The following is a 16,661-nucleotide window of genomic DNA, read 5'->3' on the forward strand; positions in this document are numbered from 1 at the left end:
CGTTCTATTCTCTTAGCAAATACAATATGATATTATCAACTATAGTCACCATGCTATACTTCGATCCTCAGACTTTCTTCATCTTACAACTGAAAGTTTGTACTCTTTACCAACCTCTCTCTATCCCCTGGCCTCACCCCTCTGCCAGCTGCTGGTAACCACCATTCTACTCTGTTTCTATGAGTTAAACTCTGAAAAAAATTTCCACTTATACATGATACCATGCACTATTTGTCTTTCTCTGGCCTTTTTCACTTAGCATAATATGCTCCAGTTTCACTCATGTTGTTGTGAATGGCAGGATTTCCTTCTTTTTTAAGGCTCAATAATATTCCATGATATATATATATGAGCCTTAAAAATATGAGATATATGTATCTCATATTTTTTTATTTTATTTGTTCATTAACAGACACTTAGGTTGTTGCCGTATCTTGGCTATTGCAAATAATGCTGCACTGAACATGGAAGTAACTATCTCTTCAGGATAATGATTTTGTTTTCTTATACCCAGAAATGGAATTGCTGGATCATATGGTAGTTCTATATTTAATTTCTTGAAGGACAATCGTACTGTTTTCCTAGAGGATCCAACTATTAGTGCATGAAATCACTTGTCTTATAGTTACCATTCTTTGAATTCTTAGCATTTGTGCTTAGAGATGAACAGCATCTCACTTAATTCTTACAAGCACCTAAAGGGAATATCGCTATCCTCACTGACTAGATGAGGAAACCGAGATTTAGGGAGACACAATAAACTTCTTAAAAGTTTATCTAGGAAATGACACAACTAGAATTTGAGAATTTGAATGCACCACTACAACTATTCCTTATATTTAAGGTTTCTTGAAGGGCAAAGAGATAGTTTTGGTGTGATGAATTTTCCCAGTTGAATTTTGTATAGAGTCTGGCGGGTATAATGAATAGGCATTTCTCTTACAGTGAGAGTTTTCACAGTACAGGTAGGATATATGGAGGTAGAGTAATTAGAGACATGATTTGTATTGCATGCAGCTGTTGGCTATACATCAGTTGCAGGGGAAAGGTTGTTATTCATGCAGCACTGGGAACACATGCATGCTTGTTTTTAGTGGCTGGCTGTTCATTTGACAACTTATTCTTGTCATTCTTTTTTGGCAGCAATGAACTGTGCTACTGTTTACTTTGAATATGGGTTTTTAAAAATACCAACTTCTTAAAATTTTCTGCCTTATTTCTTGTTTGATAATAACAGTTCTAAAGTTTCATTTATTTTTTATCTAGTCTTATATGCTGTTTAGGATTTGCCTAATGATGATTTGATTAACTAATATAACTTTCACTTCCCAAACTAAAATATACTTTCGCGCTACAAATTCCTTTTGTTTCTCCTTGTTGCTAGGAGCCTGAAACTCTGCAAACCCTCCTCTTTTTTTCCCTATTGACACCATTGTTTTTAATCACTTCATAAATAGCATTCATTGGAATGCAAATATTGCATAATAACAGAAGAGAAGCTGTACTTCAGAAAAAATCACACATCAAACACTGGAGGAGAAAGTCGTCATTCTTGTGAAGATCATGGGAAATCTTTCTGAAAGTCACTAGGTTCAGAGATCTGGTGAAAACCTTATTCTAGTACTAGTTTTTTGGGGAAAAAAGGTTTGCCGTAGTTTTGGAGGCTCCTTAGAGTGTTAAATCTTGAGCTCTTCTTATCAGAGTCAAGGGGCTATACCAGTAAAACATTTTAAAAAGAAAGACATTTTCATGCTTCCTTTTAAGAGGTAAATCAATAAATCTGGGTGGATGAGACCCTCTCAATACAAGTGTGTAATTAAATGTATATGCTTCTCTTCAAGTAGTGAATAAAACTGTGAAAACGAATTATGAAAATGAGAGCATCCTTAGTCATGCCCAGTCCCCTTCGCTCGTACATCAGACAAATGCATCCCAGCAAACAGAATACATCAGTGAATAAAAGAGACAAAAACCCCTGCCCTCTCAGGGTTTACAACATTGTTTGCTGAGATATAAATGCCTGCTGACTTGCTTTATTCATTATTAGAATAAGTTGATTAGTGAATGTACTAATTTAGTCAATAAATATTAATTGAACAGCTACTATGTGCCAGGCACTGTGATGGGTGCTTAGAAAAAATAGTGGGGAACAAAAGCAGGCACAAATCTGACTCGTATGGAACTTATGGTTCATTGGAGGATATAGCCAGTAATCACATCATGAGTCCTAAGTGCTAAGGAGATGCTCGCGGTGCTATGAGAATGTAGAAGGAGGGTTTTACCAAGTACAGGAGGACAGAGAAGGTTTTCCCTAGGAAGTGATGATTGAGCTAAGATGAATAGGAGTTAAGTAGATGAAAAAGGCAGAGAGAACAGCCTGTTAAAAGGTTCTGTGGGGTGGGGGGCGGGGAGTTGGCAGTATAGCTCAGTGGTAGAGTGCATGCTTATCATGTGTGAGGTATTGGGTTTAATCCCCAGTACCTCCATTTAAAAAAAAAAGGCTCTGTGTAGTTGGAGGGACCATGGTACTTAGAAACACACCAACAGAAGGTGATAAGGCTTGAAGCACAGAGAGGAAAGAGATTGATGAGGCTTGAGAAGTAGGTAGGGCCAGATTATGTAGGCTTTTTGTAAGCCATGTTTAAGAATTTGTCCTTTATCTTTAGAACAGCTAGAAGTCATTGAAGTATTTTTAGTGTGAGGAATGACAGGACCAGATTTGGATTTTGAAAAGATCACAGTTACTGTAGGAGCCAAGAGTGGAATGTGGGTGGTCTAGTTAGCAGGTTATGGTAATAGTCTATGCAGTGATGATGAAATGATAGCACCTTGGGCCAGGATGGTGGCAGTGGAGATGGAGGCAAATGGATTGATTCAAAATGATAGGCGTTAGTGTTGGTTCAAATGTGAGCAGTGATGGAGGGGATGTGGCAAGGATGACTTCCTTGAAACTGAAGCTGAATCTTGTTCAGTGAAGCATCTCTAGCTCCTAGCACAGTGTTTAGTACATAGTAGGTACTGCTAGCAGAACTGGGACTAGAATGAAGTCCATGACTCCCAATGTGATTTATTGCTCTTTCTCTCCTGTTGGAGTTTCACACTTTTGTGGTTTTAGTACACTTAGGTGAAACATGGTACTCATTACTGGGGTTGGTGGATGGCCAAAGGTGAGGTCAGAGTTGCGGATGGCAGGGGGAGGAGAGAGGAAAAGGAATTATGAAAGATACTTTATCTTAGGAATTAGGTTGTTTTTCAGTAAAAGAGGCTATTTCTGAAATTTTCAGGGGATAATACACATTTTTAATGCTAAAAAATTATATTATTGAGCACAGAAACTGATGTCTATATTTTCAAATGCTTTCATTTAAATTTCTAATTTGAGCTTCATAATAGATAGGGCAAGGATTATTGCCTCTCATTTTCCAATAGAAGAAATTGTGATTCAGAGAAATCTCATGTTCCAACACTATTGAGTGGGACTTGAATCTATATCTTTGAATTCCAAGTTCAATGTACTTTCCATTAAGTTCTACCCAGTATAGACTCTTACTGCTTTTGGTGGGACTAAACTTGGAAGTAAACTTATTGCAGGAATATTAAGAATAACTTCGTGAAATCCTAACAAGTCTGTGAAGACCTCATGATCTTGATCACATATGTTAAATTATCTGTTTTCACCTTAGAGTCAATTTGGATTTTCAGAAATACTAGTTGATTCTCCCAAGCACAGCACTTGTGTTTCATGTGTTGTGAGCAAACTACTTTACAAATAGCCTCTTGCAGAACAGATTATTTGCCTCTCATTCAAAGATTTTAGATTCAGAAATCATCCTCTAAGCAAATATAACTGTTAAGTGAAAGGACCAAGGTGATAATAGCAGGAAACAAAAGGATCTTTGACAAGTTTTCAGTTTCCCCAGACAATCCTCTGCCTCGCCATTCTCTTTCCCCTTTCTTCCAATGAGGTTTCTACAGCAGGCTGACCTTTCCCCTAGACAAGATAGTCTGCTGTTCACCAGCTTCTGCTGCCTTCTAGGACTGGTAGAGTTTGGAAGGATGTAGATATGTTGTGATGTATTGGGCCGGCAACTCGATCTGTTGCCACCGAGAGATCCACGTATTTTAATTATGGGCCTGGTTTCTTAGGCTTTGGAATTATAGTATCTGCATGTATTACTGGTTTGCACATTTAAGAATGTGTTCTCATCTCAGTTTCTAAGAATTTATGTGCACAATTCCCATTAGCATTAGTGGGAGTTGCATATATAAACTGCTGAATGTCAAAATGAAAATACACCCTTTAGTCTCGAGGATGAACTAACTACATCCCTCTTTCCAGCTCTTCTTACTAGGTGATCTTCAGAATTTGGGGGGAAAATTTGACCATCTGATAGTTAGATTGTGAGGTAAATCTTAAATCTAGCACAAAAACATTTTATTTTAGCGATTTTATAAAAATGATTTTTGATATATGTATAGAATACTTATGTGCTTATTTTAGGGGATTCTCCAGATACCTTATTAAAGCTAATTGTTTTACTATTTAAAATGTTACAACATTATAAAATATATTAAAACTATTAATAATCACAACTTAATGTGCCTTCATTCATTTAACTGACATTTTCTGAGTTGCTACTGTGTGTCAGGTACTGTGCTAAACTCTGGGAAATCTAAGAGATACAATCTCTTCTTTGATGGGGAAGACGTATATAAAAACAGTGACTATAGTTAATGGTACTGTACTATATATTTGAAAGTTGCTAAGAGTAGATCTTAAAAGTTCTTATAAGAAAAAATTTGTGTAATTATAGATGGTGACAAATGTTGACTAGACTTATTGTGGTGATCATTTCATAATATATATAAATACTGAATCATGCTGCACATCTGAAACTGATGTATTGTTATATGTCAATTATAGCTCAATAAAAATTAAAAACAAATAAAAGTAAGCTTTACAATACAAAGCTATTAAAGAGAGTAAGCAAAGACTTCTGAGAACAATGAGGAGGGACGGATTGGAGGAAATGGGAAAGGCTTCACCTGGGAGGAACAATTTGAACTGGGTCTTGAAAGCTGAATAGAAATTGTATAAGCTGAGAGGTTGAGGCAAGTCATGGGAGGGTAAGGATATTCTAGGCAGAAGGAACTGAATATTCAAAGACTAAATGAGAAATATATTATACCAGCTATAGAAAAATCTGAAGGGGACCAGAAAGAGATGAATCTAGAAGACAGGTTGAGATTAGATTAAGAAAAGTGTCCTTTTCAGTGGGGAGCAGTGGATGTTTTTAAGAAGAGTTATGGGAATATCATATATTTGTAAAAGACTATTCTGATATATATTCATTATCTTATAATCACCTATAATGGAAAAGAATCTGAAAAAGAATATATATGTGTACATATATAACTGAATCATTTTGCTGTACACCTGAAACTAATACAATATTGTAAATCAACTATACTTCAATAAAAAATATTAAATTTTTAAATAAATAGATAAATAAGTAAATAAATAAAAGGCCTTCAGGTTGAAAACTTATGTCCATAGAAAAGTGTGCATGTGGGGGAGGGTGTAGCTCAGTGGTAGAGTGCCTGCCTAGCATGCATGAGGTCCTGAGTTCCATCCCCAGTACCTCATTAAATAAATAAATAAACCTAATTACCTACCACCACAAAACAAAAAACAAAAATAAAATAAAAATTGAGTTGTCTTAAAAAGAAAAAAAAAGAAAAGCATGCATATGTATGTTTACAGACGTTTCATTCATAATTGCCAAAACTTGGTTTTGATTTACATTTTTTTAATGACTAATGATGTTGTGCATATTTTTGTGTGCTTTTCGGCCATTTGTATTTTTTTTGGAGAAATGTCTATTCAAATCATCTGCCCATTTTCAAAAATTTTTAAAAATGATTGAATCATGTCTTTTACATATTTTGACTACAAGTGTTTTTTATCAGATATGTGATTTGAAAATATTTTCTCCCATTCTGTGAATTGTCTTTTCACTTTCTTAAGGGTATCCTTTGAAGAACAAAAGTTTTAATTTTGATGAAATTTAAATTATGCATTCTTTTTTCTTTTGTCACTTGGCTCTTTTGGCATTATATCTGAGAAACCACTGCCTAATCCAAGGTCATGAAAATTCATACCTATGTTTTCTTCTGTGAGTTTTACTTCTTACAATTAGGTCCATGATCTATTTTGAGTTCATTTGTATAAATGGTGTGAGGTGAGGGTCCAACTTACTTCTTATGCAGGTGGATATCCTCTTGTGCCAGCACCATTTGTTGAAAAGACTGTTCTTTCTCCAGTGAATTATCTTGTCATCCTCACCAATAATCAATAGACCCAGACTTATTTCTAGATCCTAAATTCTATTCCATTGGTCTAGATGCTTATCCTTATGCCAGTACCACTCTAGCTTGACTCCTGTTGCTTTATAGTAAGTTTTAAAATCAGGAAGTGTGATTCCTCCACTTTTGTCCTATTTTTTTCAAGATTGTTTTGACTATTCTGAGTTCCTTGAAACTACATTTCCTTATGAACTTTAGGAATAGCTTGTCAATTACTATAAAAGCCCCCCTCCCTAGAATTTTAATAGGAATTGAGTTGAATCTATAAATCAGTTTGGGGAGTATTGACATCCTAATAATATTAAGTCCTTTGATCTATAAACATGGGGTGTCTTTCCATTTATTGAGGTCGTCTTTAATTTCTCTAGACAAGAACTACGGATTTTTTTTCTGAGTGAGATTGGAAGCCATTAGAGGGTTTTGAGTAGAGGAATGATATGATCTGACTTATTTATGTTTTAAAAGATTGACTTTGGCCGCTTTTTGTAGGATAAAATGTGGGAGACATAAGTAAAAGAGGGACTATTTAGAAGGCTACAACAATAGGCCAGACAGGAGAAGTGGTGACTTGGACTATGATTGTGGTAGTGGAAATAGTGATAAGTGTAAGATCCAGTGTCTATTTTGAGGATAGAACCAAAAATACTGGTTGAAGATTTGGAAATGGGAGTTAAAGGGTGACTCCAAGGTTCTGACTTGAACAACTGGGAGAATGGAGTTGTCACTGAGATGAGCATGCTTATAGTAGTTGGAGCAGGGATCTATCAGGAGTTCAATGTGTGAATGTTAAGAGTTAGGTCTGAAACGCCAATCAGACATTTCAGCTGAGATATCAACTAGGCATTTGGTATAAGAACATAGGAATTCAGGGTAGAAGTCCAAATAACGTATATAGATTTTTTTTTAAAGATCAGAGACTATATGAATGATATCATCTAGAGAAAGAGTCTAGATAGAGATCTCAGGGCTGAATCTTGGGGGCTCCAGTGTTAGAGATTAGGGAGATGAGATGGAGTCACCAAAGGAGACCAGAAGGAGCAGTCAGTGTAGTAGAAGGAAAATCAAGACAGCATGATATCTTAGTCAAATAAAGAAAAGTATTTGAAGAGGAGAGACTGATCAAGTGTGTCAAATGCTGCTGATAGGTTGATTAAGATGAGAACTAAAAATTGATCTTTGGATTTGTCTGTATGCAGGTCATTGGTGACCTTGCTAAGATCTGTTGTGGTGAAGAGGTGGGGAATTATCTCATTTGTGGTAAACTGGAGAAAAAATGGAAAGAAAGGAAATGGAAATTTTGAGTACAGACACCTCTTCACAAGGAAATTTCCAAGGAGAGTAGAGAAATGGAGCATTAGTTATCTTGAAAGGGGTATGGAGCATTAGTTATCTTGAAAGGGGTATGCTACCAAGAAAGGCTTTTAAAAAGAACTTTTCTAGAAAATTTTAAACCTATAGAAAAGTTGAAAGAATCATACAATGAACAACCATATATCTTTCACCTCGATTCACCAATTTTTAATATCTTTCCACATTTGCTTTCTCTTTCTCCTTAAGTGGTTTGCTGAACCATATGAAAGTTGCAGACATCATGACACTTTACCCATAAATACATCAGCTTGCATATCCCAAGAAAGTTAATAGTAATTCCATATTGTCTAATATCCAGTCATATTCACATTCTTTTAATTGTCTCAAAAGATCTTTTATATTTTTTAAATTCAGAAGGCAATCAAGGTTCACATGTTTTATATTGCTATGTCTCCTTATCTATTAATAGAAAAGTCCTCCTGCCTTTTTAAAAAATGATTTTTATTTTTTGAAAGTGTAGGCCAGTTGTCCTATGGAATATCCCACATTCTGGATTTTTCTAATTGTTCATATACAAGTTTAGCTTGTTTCTATTTTACCTTCTTATATATCCCACTAAGTGGAAATTAAGTCTAGAAGCTTAATTAGATTCAGTTTAAACACTTTTGGCAAAAATGCCTTGTTTTTATTATTTTTTATTGAAGTATAGTGAGTTTACAATGTTGCATCAATTTCTGGTGTATATTATAATCTTTCAGTCATGTATATACATACATATATTCCTTTTCATATTATTTTTCATTATAGGTTACTATAAGATATTGAATATAGTTCCCTATGCTATAGAGAAGAGACTTGTTTATCTATTTTATATATAGTAATTAGTATCTGCAAATCTCAAATTCTCAATTTATCTCTTCCCACCCCCTTTCTCCCTTGGTAACCATAAGTTTGTTTTCTATGTCTGTGAGTCTCTCTATTTTGTAAATAAGAAGTTCATTTGTGTCATTTTTTAGGATTCCACATGTAAGTGATATTATATGGTATTTTTCTTTCTCTTTCTGGCATATTTCACTTAGAATGATGATCTCCAAGTCCATCCATGTTGCTGCAAATGGCATTATTTTATTCTTTTTTATGGCTGAGTAGTATTACATTATACAAATATACCACAACTTCTTTATCCAGTCATCTGTTAATGGACATTTAGGTTATTTCCATGTCCTGGCAATTGTAAATAGTGCTGCTATGAACACTGGGGTGCATGTATCTTTCCAAATTAGAATTCCCTCCAGCTATATGCCCAGCAGTGGGATTGCTGGACCATATGGTAAGTCTATTTTTAGTTTTTTAAGGAATCTCCATACTGTTCTCCATAGTGGCTGCACCAAACTGCATTCTCATCAACAGTGTAGAAGGGTTCCTTTTTCTCCACACCCTTTCCAGCATTTATCATTTGTGTATTTTTAATGATGGCTATTCTGACTGGTGTGAAGTGATAACTCATTGTAGTTTTGATTTGCAAAAAATGCCTTAAGTTATATTGTGTACTTTATATGATATTCCATTAGGAGGCACACCATGTTAGGTTGTCTACTGTAATGGTGCTAAATTTGATCTCTTAGTTAAAGTGGTGATTGCCAGATTTCTTCATTATAAAGTACCTTCTTCATTGTGTGATTAGTAAAAAAAAAAAAAAGTCTGTGGGGTAATATTCTAGCACTATGCAAATATCTCACTCATCAAGGGAAGGCTTTTTTAAAAAATAAAAGTATAGCAAGTTTATCTGCTGATTGAAATGACATAAAAAGGAATGAAAAATTGATGATACAGGAGAAAGAAGAGATGATTGTTGGAGCATTGTTCTTGAATAGTCAGGAGAGGACAGGATCCAGTGCACAACTGGAGAACTAGACTTTGGAGAGAAGCACAAACATTCTTCATTGTTAATTGGAAGGAAGTGGATTATGAGTGTGGATGTAGGTAGGGTGGTGTACATGATGGTGGGAGCGTTCAGAATTTCTTTCCTAATTGTATTTGCCACTAATAATATAGGGATTGTTTTCAAATGTAAACTCAGTCAAATTTGGGGGTTCTAGCCTTCCCCCTCCTTCTCCCTAGGATGATACCTAAGTCCTTTGGAGTTTAAATTTTCCATGGTCTAAGGATATGGAAGAATCTGGTGTAGGATAATCTTTCGTCTCTGCTAGTCATTAGTTACTCCTACATATGCTTCAGTATCTGTGGTCCTACCATAACTTCTAGCTTGTCCAATCCATGACTATGGTACCTCTTTGTCCTTAGGCCAGCTGGCCTTCTTGCAGCCACTTCTGAGGTCAAGGAAGACTTGGAGAACTGTCATAGATTTTTTCTTCCTACAGTTAATTGAGTTTCTGCTGAACTGCTGCCACATATTTCTGGTACATGGGTTTTCTTTGTGAAACTTGCGGTCTTTCTGGACATTGCTCAGAAAGCAAAGTATAGATCTCTGTTCTTAGAATCTCCCAAACATATGTGAGATGTCTATTGTCATTCCACGCAGGGCAGGCTTCCTTCTCAGAGACTCACATCAGTGGCTAACTTCATTGCTCTCCTTTCCAACTTCAAATCTTTCTTCAGCCTAACTTTCAAATGTAGATTTTCTATCATTATGCCTTCTCTGCAATCTTGTTGTTTTGGTATGGACTTCATGCTCTGAGAACTTCGTGATCCTACTTTTTAAAAGAAAGGTTTGTCTAGCTTTCAGAAAATAACCAACCATACAAACAAAGCATTTGTAGACTTTCAAGATTCCTGTGTCTGTCAAGGATTTAAGAGCTTTTTTTTTTTTCTTCCCCAGACAAGGAGAACTCGACTGTTTGCTAGATTTTACATCCCTTGAGTACATAAGTTTTAGCATCAAGGTTTTATTTAATGATAGAAGAACAGAGGAATTCTCGAGAACAAAATAATCACTGAATAATATTTAAAATGTTATTCTGCACAGATATTGTTCAGACACATATTTTCCCACAATTATTCTCTGCTGTTGGTGTATTAATAAGAACATTAAATATCTAATTTTAAAAGACCAAAAGAATCATTTCAGAGGGTCCTAGGGGATGAATGACAGAACAGGAAAGGATAGGCTCTGAAAAGAATTTGAATTAGGGTCTAAAATGGAAAGGAAGGTGCTCTGTCTTCATGCAGGTTACTGATATTCAGTCATTATTGGTCTGTGGAGTGGCAAATAGAAAGGGAATGATTTGAAATGTGAACTCATCAAGAAATGGACTTGGTTCCTTTGGAACCACATCTTATTTTGGCCCTTCTAAAGCAGAGAGAGCAAAGTTCTATCACCCTTCTGATATTCCAAAGGAAACTACCTAGCTTGCCATTTGGTTCTGCTGATACTTTTAATATGTCACCAAGTGATGTGACTTGATACCATATTAACTTCAAAATATGTATCGTCTTATTTATACAGTCTTTGCAGGCAAGAAGAAATAACTTCTGGGCTTAAGGTCAGTTTAGCAACATTTTATTAAAAAGGAATAATGGCAGAGATTTGGGAGCTTGTTTTAGAGAGTGCACTGAAAAGTAACAATTCACCTTTAAATTTAGGGTGAAGTTTCGGTATCATGTCTCTTCATACATAAATATTAGCTCTATCAGCATATTTATACATGCATATGGTGTTACTGGTTATATTATACTTACGCAGTAGTATGTATTTGTCAGAGACATATTTATGTAGATGCCCTAAAGTTATGGAATCTTGGAGGACACTGGAAGCGTAAATCAGTTCAGTGCTTCAAGATATGTTGCTGAGTAGTGGAGGAGGTAGTCTCTGCAAGAGAGTTCACTTGAATATTCTGTCCTAGAGGCAGCTTTTTGTTTCTTAGGTACCTGATTGATTTTAGGGCTGATTCTTTTACTGCGGAAGCTCTTGGAATACTACCAGGTTGAAAATGGTCAAAGCAACTTTTCTCAGGGTGTGTAAAACTGCTTATGTGAGGTCTTTTATAATATATGTACACTGAAAGACACATTTGAGAGTGTCTACTATTTGTTGTTATATGTGTTTGCATTTAAAATGATTGTCTCCAAAAATAATTTGCACATTCTGACGGTAGATACAGCTTTTTACTAGATGATCCCCAATGGGGGCCACAGCCTATACCTAAAATATCACCGCTCTTCTATAGCCATATAAATTCTTCACATCCCTTGAGGCACAGGTTCATCTTCTTCATGAAGGCTTCCCAGATTCCATTAGCTCGTAGTGCTTTCTCTTTCTCTGATCTCCGAGAGCTTTTGCTGTCTGTTTTACTCCTTTGTTTTTTCTCACGTAAGCTTTGTAACCAGTCCTGTTTGAATGGCTATTTGACTCTTTCTTTTTTTTATGTCATATCTCTTTAACTGGATTGCAGATTCTTCGAGATCATGGACAATGTACATTTATTCACAGCTTCTTACATTGCTAGGCATATAGTGAATGCGCAAACCATATTTGTTAAAAGAATGAATGAAACGTGTCAGTTTCATGCACCACTACGAGGACATGTAGAAATGTGGTCTGTGAACTAGGATTAGCATAAGATACCTGTTTTCAGAGGATCATGGACTCTCAGGATGAGAAGACACTTGAAGAGTCACATAGTTTATCCAGAACCCTGATGTGCAAATTTCCTCTGCAAATCTTCCCCTTCAGATGAAACATCTTCCTTGATTCAGAATGAATGCCTTAACCAACGTAACATTTTTAGGTACTACAGTAAAATGGTTAAGCATGATAAACTTTCAACCAAATTGTTTGGGTTCAAGTCCACTGTTCCTTATTATCTCTGTGGCCTTGGGCAAATTCTTTAGTTTTAGTTCCTTCACTGAAAAAAACCATGATGATCATACAAACTCACATTTTTAATTTGTAATTCTAAAAGACAAAATCTCTGAAAACAAAAAGGTTTTGCGACTCACTTGCCAGGAAAATCTGCCCTGATCTGAAATTGAAAAGAGTCTAATTTAAATGGATATGAGGTTACTTATAGGTTTTTATCAGCTCATTAATTGGTGAATATTCATGTTTCTTTGCAAAAATATTAATGTATTTGACTATGAGGCGCTGCCCCAGATCTTGCTAGGAGTGCTGCATAGTGTGCATCTACTCTATTATAATTTTCTGAAAAGTTCTGAATGCCAAAATGTATTTGGCCCCCAAGTGGTTCAGATAAGGAATTGTGGACCTCTATTACCTACTCATAAGATTGTTATGAGGATTAAATGAGATAATAGGTGGGAACCATTTACCACAGTGTTTGGCATACAGTAAGCCCTTAATAATAAGTAGTAATAATAAATGTCAGCTAATATTATTGGTACTTACGTTTTACATTAATCACATCAGACTTTTTGGGAAAGTTAAGTTTTTTTCTGTCAACATTTTATGTTTACTATCTGTGGAAATACTGCTACTTTTCTTACTCCCTAATGAGCAAATGGTTTCCCCAGGAAGCTAGACTTTGAAACATCTTTAAAAATAAAATTATATTCATGATTGAATTTTTATTATTAACTCTTACTTCAGAAGAACCCTTAGGAACATACTCGTTTCTATTCACTTATTTGTCAGTGGATTCATTTTACAGTTTGTTAGTTCCTAGTGATGTGACAGTAAACAAGTAGACATTGTCCCTGCCTTCATACACCTTACAGTCTAGTGGAAGCTGATTAATGTTATTTTTTATTGATTTGTTCTTTCATCTAATCAACAGTTATTGGGTACTTATTATATACCAGGCACTGTTCTAGGCACAGGGAATACAGGCAGTTACCAAGGCAGACAAAGTCCTTGCCTCCATAAAGTTTATTTTACTGGGGAAAGATAGATAGTAAACAAGTAAACAGAATATTTTTGAGTGATGAAAATTTAGTGAAGGAAATAGGATAGGCTGATGTGAGAGTGACTTGGTTTATACGAGGGTGGAGCTACGTTAGATGGGGTGGTAAAAAGTAGAGAAGTCTTGGTGAGGAAATGATGTTTGAATCAAGCCCATGCACTGGATATAGGCTTGACTGAATATCCACCCCCCCCCCCACCGCCAGAAAAAAACAGAAAAACCCAGAGGCTTAAAACATGATAGTTAATTTTTTTTTCTCAACAAGTTTTTGGATATTTTTGCTTTGCCACATTGTCTGGAGCTGACACTTCTTCTATCCTGTTGCTCTACCATTCCTTGAGTGTCTTCCACATGGTCCAAGATGACTAACCACAAGGTCCATACAATAGACAATGGGAAGGGGAAAAAGGGAGAAAGGAGGACATCCCTTTATCAAAATGTTTCCTCTTTAAGGAAATCACCCTAAAATTGAAAGCATTATTTTCCTTGCATATCAATGGTCAGCACACAGTCACAGGGCCACAAGTAGTTGCCAACCATGAAATGGAGTTTTTACTTGGGTAATCAAGTACTCAGCTAAAAATCCTATTGCTATGGCAGAAGAGGAGAATGGATGTTGGAGGAATAGCAGTCTGTGCCACAGAAACCTGAATAATTAAATGGAGCCTGAGGAAGAACATCTTGGGCAGTAACATTCCAAGCAGAAAGAATAGACTTTCAAAGACCCTGGGAGGAGGTGGATTTTCCATGAAGATAAATGACACTTAAGTATCAGGTCACCTCACTTGCCTCAGTCCCTTCCAGTGGCCTGAACTTAATTTCATATAATTGTACTGAAATTGAATAAGCTTCAGGCTCTACAAAGCCTTGATCAGCCCCTGGCCCTGAGGAAGGAAAGTGACTGGCATATTAGGAACTGAGAAGAGACCAGGATGTGTGGAGCAGAGTAAGCAAGAGGAAGAGGAGAACTCGATGAGACTGAGGAGGTAAATGGGGACCAGCTCATATAGGATGTTATGTGAAAAGAAGGTTAGATTTTATTTTAATGTAAGGGGAAACCATTGCAGAATTTTAAGAAGGAAGAAATGAAATTTGATTTATGTTTACCTTGAAAGAGACACATGAGAGAATGTTCACTGGAAACCTTAAGACAATCTAATGTACATCAGCAGAGAATGGATTAATAAATTGTGGTATATTCACAGGGGGAATATTTTAGAATAATGAAAATATATAAGTTATATCAACATAGGTTAACCTCAAAAATATGATGTTGAGCAAAAAATGTAGGTTGTAGAAGGTAACATATAATTTCATTTATGTATGATTTTATTTACATAAAGTGTCATTTATGTATGATTTTATTTACATAAAGTGTTAAAGCATTCAAATCAATATATTATTAAGGATACATATTATAGAAAGGACTAGTAGCTGCCTATCCAATATATCTAGTTTCCCCTTCTTTCGTGATAACAGAACTTTACTTTTATGGTGGTGAGAATGTGTCCAAGCAAAAAACTGCATTTTTAAGCTTCTCTTGCAGCTATCTAGCTTGTGAAAGGTTCTGAAAAATAGGATAGAAAGGCAAGTTGTTGGGTAGGGCTTCTGGGGAAGATCCTTAAAAGGAGGAAAGATTCAGCTGAAGAGTACTCTTTTGTCATTGACCCTTTTTTTTTCTCTTGCCTTGGAAACAGGTCACAATGATTGAAGCTGTAGCAACAACACTGCAACCACTAGAGGAAAACCAGGAGAATCCCAGAAAGTTTAGCCCTGACACCAAATCAACTTCATTGCTTCAACTGCCCACCCCAAGTCTCTCAGTTATGTGAGTTAAAAAACCCTCCCATTTCTCTTTAAACCACTGTTATTTGGGTTTTCTGTTCCATGTGGCTGAACTTAACCCTAACTGATATACATTAATCTGAACATTAATAAAAATAAAAACCCATCCATGGAATTGAAAAATCATCAGATTCACTAAATTCAGGACAGTTATTATCTCTGGAGTAGGAGTAATGAGAACGGAAGTGGGTATGGGTACATAGGTCCTTCAATTATATTTTATTTTTTAAAGAAAAAGAGCTTAAGCAAATATGATGAAATGTTAATATTTTAAAAAATTGAGTGGTTGATACATGGGCATTCAGTACTTTTTTGCTTTTTATATGTATGAATTATGTCATTAAAAAAAGCTATTTGAAGAAAGGATGGAAACATAGAAATTGAGATCCTTGTAGCCATACGGGTGAGAGATGATGGTGACTTGGATTAGATTAGAGAATGAAAGAATATAGTTGGAATATAGTTGGGGTTAGAACCTACAGGATTTCATGTTGAATTGGATGGGAGTTTTGAAAGAAGGAGGAAAATCAAAGATGATTCCATTTTTTTTCTGAGTAATTGGTGCCATTTATTGAGGTGAGGACGACTGGAGAAGGAGCATGTCCAGGAAGGGTGATGATGAAGAGTTTGATTTGGGACAGTTAAGACTGAGATGTGTAAGTCAGAATGTCAGGTAGGCAAGTGATAACAGGGAGCTGTGAATCTAGTGCTTGTCCAAGGACGTCCGGAAAATGGAATCAGATTGGTTTTATCTGTGCATCCATGTGGAATCTTGCTTATTTACTCCCCTTCAATCCCTCCGATAGGGTCTTGGAACTTGCAAAAACAAATGGGTTCTGGTAGGGCGGAGTCATTTGTGACAGAGTTGGGGTGATTCTCTGTAAGGCCTGCCATCCTCTTTTTCAAGTGGCTCCTTGGAAGTGAGTACAAGACGATAATTCAGAGTTGAATAATCAGTGATTATTAATATGAATCTCACTGCATTTTTTGGTCATTTAGACAAGATCTGGACTTTTAACCTTGGAAGTGTGAAGGAAGGGGCACTAGCCTAATATTCATTCTGCTCTGCCTAACATTGTGCTTAGTAGGTATCTTAAGTGCAAGGGGGTGAAGAGTCTAATATTTAATAAATATTATAGTCAAAATTGTGTACACATGTCCAAAGGTGCTAAAGTAAAGATTTACTAAATTAATCCCAGATCTTTTAGGAGATGCTCTTTGTGATACATAAAAACAATTGTAATCATATATTGAAAGCCT

The 16,661-nt window shown here is 35.8% G+C and overlaps 1 long non-coding RNA gene across 1 annotated transcript in view; it reads left to right on the forward strand.

The window, feature by feature from the left end:
* The window catches only part of LOC116283060 (uncharacterized), a 63,042-nt gene that overhangs the window by 31,933 nt on the left and 14,448 nt on the right, over window positions 1-16,661 (forward strand). The window contains exon 3 of the long non-coding RNA XR_012079044.1: window positions 15,254-15,384. This is a non-coding gene — a long non-coding RNA (uncharacterized lncRNA). The remainder of the gene's footprint in view (window positions 1-15,253; window positions 15,385-16,661) is intronic.

This window comes from Vicugna pacos, chromosome 13, assembly GCF_048564905.1.
Source record: "Vicugna pacos chromosome 13, VicPac4, whole genome shotgun sequence".
NCBI lineage: Eukaryota > Metazoa > Chordata > Mammalia > Artiodactyla > Camelidae > Vicugna > Vicugna pacos.